Raw genomic sequence first — 4,910 nt, forward strand, 5'->3', positions numbered from 1 at the left:
TTCATAATCAACCAATAAGGAGTTGACGTGTATTTGAGTGTGTCAGGGCAAGCTGCCCTGGACCTAAATAAAAACAGAGTTGATTTTCCTTCAGACTAAGTACTTGGTTTCAGTATCACTGGACTTGTACGCTTCCTCATCACTACGTGTAAGCAAGTAACGGACACCCCAGGCCCGTTACACCTGGTAGCACTTTGTAGTCCTTTTCATGACCAAGTTCACGATGAGCCAAGGCATGACGTCTGAAACTCCAGGGCCGACCCTGGAACATGCTGCTTTCCCTCATCTCACTCGTGTCGAGTGGGAAGCCCTTCACCGCCTCGCGGCGGTGTCTGGTGAGGCTGTAATCGCGTCGCTGCTAAGCTCAGCGACGTCCGACCAACAACGCGAAGCAGCCCAAGAGTTCATGGAACGCGAGCTAGCCGATGCGAATCGGCGAGCAACAACTCCCGCGCGTTCCTCGAAAAATGATGTCGTGAAGCTAGAGACGTCTACCTACTCCGGTGAAGGAGCGAATCGCCTCCCGCTGAACCGGTGGTTTCGCGAGGTCGACATCGCGATTGCTTCGAGAATGATCGAAGCGCAAGGGTCAAAGGTCAATTTCTTATTGTCCCGGTTGTCCGGGAAGGCCAAGGAATGGGCCCTCGGTAAACTTGTCGTTGATCACGACGCATTCCCCACTCTGGAGTCTCTCCAGAAAGATCTCAGGCTCGCGTTCGAGCCCCCTCAAGACGAGTCCCGTGTGCGTGCCGAGTTCTTCGCCCTTCGTCAAGGTAAAACGACTATGCGCGACTACGTTCAAAAGGCTCGCCACCTCGCGTCATGCATCGTGACAAATCCGATTGACACAGCATCGCAGTCCATGTATTCGTATCCGCATGCGTGAAGCATGACACGTACTGCCTGAACCGAGCGGAACCTTCTCTTCTCGAGGAAGCATTCGCCCTCGCGGTTACGCGAAGACTACGATGTGGCGGCGTCTTACGCGCGCGATGTCAACCGGCAGCTCGTGAGTCAGCCCCCGAGCCCATGAGATCGACGCGATTGACGCATCGAATAATCATCGTCAGTCGACTCCTCGTGGGCCCAACGACCGTCCTAATCGGCCCGCTCACTTGCTTCCGCTGCCGGAAGATCGGTCATCGCGCGGCGGAATGCCGCGCGCCAGCGCCGGTACTCGCGCACATGTCTGAAGTCTCACCTGCCGTTCAGTCAAAAAACGGTCAGGGCCAGTAGGTGCGGGGCGCCCTACTGGCTGGAATGGAGGTCCGGGCCCCCCGGTGGCTACCCAACCTTCTAGCCCTCCTGTGCTCCACGCACACTTTAATGCCACCACCACGTCGGGCGACTCGAGGCTGATCATCGTCAGTCTTCATGTCGCCGGCGCCCGGCGACCACTTCGCGCGCTCCTGGACTCAGGAGCGTCGAATAACTTCTTTCGCGAATCGTGCTTATCGATGCTTCCAAGAGAGATCGCAGTCCGTAATGGTCGAGGTCAGGTCGTCGTCAAACTTGCTGACGGGTAGCCACGCCGCGTTGCGCGGCGCGAAATCACGTTGCCATACACATTCGACGGCTTCCGCAGCAACGACGACTTCCTCGTGATTGAGATGAACTATGCGTTCGACTGCATCTTGGGTATCCCGTGGTTGTCACGATATCAACCAGAGATTGACTGGTTGGCTCGGTCGGTTAAACACCGCTCTGGCTTCGATGTGAGTGAGGTGTTCACACACCTCCTGGTTGCCCAGAAGGACTGGCCCCCATGTCAGGGTCGTGGAGCGGTTGTCCATAATGCAGGTTGTGCAGAGAGCGAGCGATGGCCCTCTCTGTTTGTCTTGCACAGCGCTGTTGCGCGAAAACCCCTCGCTGCGAAGCGAGGTTGTTAACACTTTGGCGGTAGAGCAGGGGCTCCCGCAATCCGAGCAGACGGTCGAGCATGAGTTCCCGTCACGCAACACGGCGGTCGAGCATGAGTTCCCGTCACGCAACACGACGGTCGAGCATGGGTTCCCGTCACGCAACACGGCGGTCGAGCATGAGTTCCCGTCACGCAACACGACGGTCGAGCATGAGTTCCCGTCACGCAACACGACGGTCGAGCATGGGTTCCCGCAACACACCAAGGCGGTTGAGCATGGGTTCCCGCAAAACACTCTAGCGGGTGAGCAGAGGTTCCCGCAACGCGATTCGGCGGTCGAGCAGTTGGAGCTTCCGTCATCCACAGCGGTGGTCGAGCAGTTGACACTCCCACCGGCTACGACGGCGATCGAGCAGGGGCTCTCGCCAGTCGATGGCGCGGTCGAGCATCGAGAGCTCCCGCGCACTACCGACACGGTTGATGGTGCCCCTCCGTGTCTAGAGGGGGGTGATCCCTCGTCCAGCGATAGCAAGTCTTCTGTCTCGAGCAGCGGTTCGAGACGCCGCAAGAAGAAATCCAAGCGACGCCGCCTTAAGCGACGTGGTCAGCCCACCGCCGATATCGCAGTGAATGAGTCCATACACGTCCTGGAACACGTGGAAGGAGGCGTCGTTCGCTCACGCACACTTGACATTGAGAGCCCACCTCGCGAAGCTTCTTCCATCACACGCCTTCCGGGTCTTTCCTGGAAGCATTTTCTGCGCGATCTGAAGTCAGGAGACATCGAGCAGGTCTGCTTGATCACCGAGTCTGCCTCGGCGGAAGAGATCCACACGGTCGCTACCGACAATCTTCCACTTCGTCCAAAGAACGCTGAGCCGAAGTCGGCGCGCGAAGAGCGCTTCGCTGCCCAGTCGTGGGAGTCACTCCGCGACTCGGGCAATCCAGTATACGACACCGTCCGCGAGTTCGCGGATGTTTTTCCCGACAAGATTCCAGCTGAGCTCCCTGCTGACAGAGGCATTCGCCATGAGATTGATCTCACGCCGGGTTCCAAGTACTGTGTGACGCGACAGTGGCCCCTCCCACGCGATCAGGTTAAAGCCATTGACGACTTCTTCGAGTGCCGCCGCAAAGCGGATCACGTGCGCGAGAGTACCTCGCCACACTCGAGTCCGACGTTCTGCGTGAAGAAGGCCACGGGTGGTTGGCGCATTGTTCACGCTTTTAACAAGCTAAACGACGCCACCATTCCAGCACAAACGCCGATCCCTCGGAAGGATATGGTACTTGACACCATGGGCCGCAGTGTTATTTTCAGCACCATCGACCTGACCGATGGCTTCTATCAGATCTTGATGCGACTCAGCGACGTCCCGCTCACAGCGGTGAGCACTCCCAGCGGGATGCTGTGGGAGTGGCTTGTCATGCCGCAGGGCCTGAAAAACGCACCAGCCACGTTCAATCGCATGGTTTCCCACGTTCTGCGCCCACTTCGCGACTTCGCTCCGAGCTACTTCGATGACATCTTCGTTCACAGCCGCGCTGAGGGCGATCTTAGCGCCACAGAAGCTCACTTAAATCACTTACGACAAGTGTTCCAAGTCATGCGCGAAAACAAAACTGTACGCGAACTTGAAGAAGTGCATCTTCTGTGCCCCGGAGATTCCGGTGCTTGGCTGTTATGTGAGCAAAAATGGTGTCCGAGCGGATCCTGAGAAGGTCTCGTCCATTTGTGCGTGGCCCACGCCGCAGAATCAGACTGAATTGCGTCAGTGGCTTGGCCTCGCAAATTATCTCCACAAGTACACGAAAAATTATGCTGGTCTGATCCAGCCATTGTCTTCATTGCTGAAGAAAGACATCACGTGGTCGTGGACTCCCGAACATCAGTCAGCCTTTAATGCAGTGAAGAAAAGCTTACCGGAGGCCCCAATCCTGGCGCTTCCAGATGATGCAAAGCCATTCCACGTTGTTTGCGACGCGAGCGACTTCGCCATCGGCTGTGCACTGATGCAGTTCGACGACGAAGGTCGCGAACGCGTCGTGAGCTACCAATCCAGACAGATGAAGCCCGCTGAGAAGAATTATCCGGTCCACGACAAGTAACTCCTTGCGATGCGCTACGCACTGATCAAATTCAGAGTGTACTTACTCGGTGAGCAGACATTCGCGATCTACACAGATCACGCGTCGCTGCGAACAGCGACGAAGAGCCCTCATCTCTCTCAGCGCATGGCACGATGGCTGTCATTCTTCTCCGAGTACAACTTCGTCGTTCACTACAAGCCAGGCAAGAATAACATCCTTGCGGATGCCCTATCTCGGCGCCCCGATTACGATCCACGCCGAGATTTGGGTCGTCAGTCACTTGAAGACGCGGACGACGACGAATTGGACTGCGCCACATGTGTGGCTGCAGGTGTGAGCCTGATGACGGCGGTATCTCCAATACTTCCCCTGCGGGAAGAGATCTCTGCCGCGTATCGAGATGACTCGATATATGCCGGTATCCTGGAACACCTTCGCACACCAAGTGATGCCACGCTAAAGACACTGAGCCGCTCCACGCGCGACCAGATTCACAGATACCAACTTGACGGTGATCTACTGATGTACAGTGTCGATCGATTCGATGCTCCTCGCGTCGTTGTCCCCAACGACCCCGATCTACGCGCAAGAATTATACACGAATTCCATGACACTCCAGAGGGTGGCCACTTGGGCCGTGAGAAGACTTTCGCAGCGGTATCCCGCGACTTCTACTGGCCTCACCTATACAAGTGGGTGCGCAAGTGGGTCCGCTCCTGCGAAACTTGTCAACGCGTTAAGCCGTCACCGTCATCGCAAGCTCCGCTGCGTTCTCTCCCTCTGGCGACAGAGGCGTGGCGCTCTGTGTCAATGGACTTCATATTCGGTCTCCCACCCGATACTGACGGTCGTACGGGTGTTCTGGTCTTCGTGGATCGCTTTAGCAAGATGTGCCATCTCGTTCCGGTTCCGGACTCAATCACCGCGGCCGATACCGCGGTGCTCTTCATCGACGGTG

The sequence above is a fragment of the Phytophthora infestans genome, genomic scaffold, assembly GCF_000142945.1.
Source record: "Phytophthora infestans T30-4 supercont1.60 genomic scaffold, whole genome shotgun sequence".
Lineage (NCBI taxonomy): Eukaryota > Oomycota > Peronosporomycetes > Peronosporales > Peronosporaceae > Phytophthora > Phytophthora infestans.